Genomic DNA, 2,726 nt, shown 5'->3' on the forward strand with positions numbered 1-2,726 from the left:
CATCATTGTTTGGCGGGCCCAGGCTGGGGATTCAAACCTGCCACCTTAGGTGTATGTGGCTGGTGCCTTAGCCACTTGAACCACATGCGCCAAGCCAGCACACCCCACTTTATTGGTATCCAAGAGAAGGAAGAGACAGGTGTAAGAACTAAGACTAAGGATTAGAACCTGCCACCTTAGCTGCACGTGGCTGGCGCCTTAGCCACTTGAGCCACAGGTGCCGAGCCTGTTTGTTTTTTAGCAACAGGGTCTCTTTCTGTCACCTAGGCTTGAGTACAGTGGCCCAGTCCCAGCTCACTACTGGAATTCCCGGGCTCAAGCTATCCCCTTGTCTCGGCCTCTCAAAGTGCTGGGACTACAGGCACTTCTGTCCTTTTCTGAGGCTTTTGCTTTACTTCTCTGTCTCTGCTTCTGTCTACAGCTCACTCTCTTTTTTCTGAGATGTGAGTTCTGGAATAAATCCTCTGCCTCTGATGAACTTGAGCTAAAAAGGAAACCTGCCCAAGGCTTAGTGTACCTATCTTAATACCACCTGCTTCCCAGAGTTGTTGCCACCCTAAATGACCTGACCAGTGCCACTATTATTAAGCCATTTTTCTTTTTCTTCCCCTGCCCTCACTATTCTGCCTCCCTCTTCCCCTCGGGTCTTATCTAATTCTTCCTTAGGAGGCTTCCTTTTCTGACTTCCTATTTTCCGCCACCTCTATCTCCTCTCTCCCTCCTGCAGCTTCCCTTGCCTGGGCCTTGCTTCTGTCTTTCTACCCACACCCTCCTTTGAGTTTGTTTCTCCACCACTGTTTTCCTTAAGCCTTTTGCTTTTCTTGTCTGAGTTCTTTCTCCCTTCTGGACTCTGCTTCCCTGCCTCTACCCTCATTTTCTGTCCTTCTCTCCAGCTGTGTTGTTTACCTCTTGTCTTTCCCAATAAACCTACTGGGTGCTGGATCCAGGTTGGGGAGAGAAGGGGGAGCCACTTACCATGAGAGTCTGTGCCAGGCCTCTTGCTGAGGTGGGGGTTGGTGCTCACACCAGGGAAGTCTGGGTGAAAGCCTGGGAGCTGCTAGCACTTTATTTTCCTCCCACCCCCTCAGTTCTCAGAGATAGGGAGCAGGGTTCTCACCAACAGGGGACAGGCCAGGACTTGAGCTTGTCTCTCCCATGCCTGGCCTGCAACTTCTTCACATCGCTCTGCCCTCTTTGGCTCTTGCACACTCTGATCTCCCAACTTGGGGAACTCCAAGATTCTCTTGGCCCTGCTCCAAGCACCCCTACAGAGGCAGGCTCCCCTCCCCCAGAGCTGAGTGAGAAGGGGAAGGGTCAGCCAGCTAGATGCAGGGGCCTAGTCGGCTGGGCCTGCTGCTGACTCACCGTATGTTCAGGCACTGAAGCAGTGCCCTCTCAGACCCTCTTTCCCCTACTTTCTCCAGATGTCAGTAAGAGAGGCATAGCTTCCATTTGAAGAGCTGAACGATGAAGAGCTAAATCTTAAACACGAGGCTTGGTGGCTCACACCTGTAATCCTAGCACTCTGGGAGGCTGACACAAAAGGATCCCTTAAACTCAAGAGTTCAAGATCAGCCTGAGCAAGAGCCAAACCTTATCTCAACTAGAAATAGAAAAAATTAACTGGGTGTGGTGGGCACATGCCTATAGTCCCAGAAGCAGGAGGATCACTTGAGCCCAGGATTTTGAGGTTGCTGTGAGCTAGAAGGGGCCATGATACTCTAGCCCAGGATATAGAGTGAGTCTCTATCTTTTTTTTTTGGAGACAGAGTGTCACTTTGTTGCCCTCAGTAGAGTGCAGTGGCATCACAGCTCACAGCAACCTCCAACTCTTGGGTTTAGGCAATTCTCTTGCCTCAGCCTCCCAGGTAGCTGGGACTACAGGCCCCCACCACAATGTCCAGCTATTTTTTTGTTGTTGCAGTTTGGCCAGGGCCAGGTTCAGACCCTGCACCCTCTGTATATGGGGCCAGCGCCCTACTCACTGAGCCACAGGCGCCTCTGATGAGTGCCTTAAATAAAAAAAAGAATAAAGAAAAGCTGACTCTTGATTTTCACATCTGAGTACTTCTCAGCAGAGGGGTGTGAGAATAAAGCCTGCCAGGGGTGCCATAGAGTCAGGGCTGACTTCAGTAGGGATACAGAGACACAGCCAGGAGTCTGGGAAGGGGAGGGACAAAGAGCATCCCCTTGGCCCCTCACTGAGTTTTTGTGTTTCTGTCTCAGTTCTTGGTGTGCTCTTGGCTAAAGAATGACCAGACCCACCAAAGTAAGGCCAGTGTGAAACAAAATTTATTGAGAAAGAGAAAGATAGGTGTACAGAGCACGATACAAGGTTACAGAGCAAATATGTTCACCACAGGCCTGTACATGCTCCCTTGCTATAGCAAAAAGGCCTTGGTTATGGTCTGGGGTCCCGTTTTATTGTCTGGGTGGGGACTTCTCTTGGTTCAGACATTATCATGGAACCATTTGATGGACAATTGAGGACAAGATAATTAGCTCTAACCACTTTCCAAGTCCTATTGTTCCCAGGCTGTATGGCTAGCAGGGTGTCCCTACTTCCCCAGGTATATCAGCTAGTTGCTCTGGAAAAGTGGGACAGTACTAAGACACTGAGACAGGCCCCAACCCTGTCCTTCCTTCCAGGTGGGGCCATCACTCAGGGCAGCACTGAGGCAAAGCACCAAGAGTCTTGGAGGCCCCTTGCTCTCTATCTAACATTT

The sequence above is a fragment of the Otolemur garnettii genome, unplaced genomic scaffold (genome assembly GCF_000181295.1).
Source record: "Otolemur garnettii isolate 467f Iridium unplaced genomic scaffold, OtoGar3 scaffold00152, whole genome shotgun sequence".
Lineage (NCBI taxonomy): Eukaryota > Metazoa > Chordata > Mammalia > Primates > Galagidae > Otolemur > Otolemur garnettii.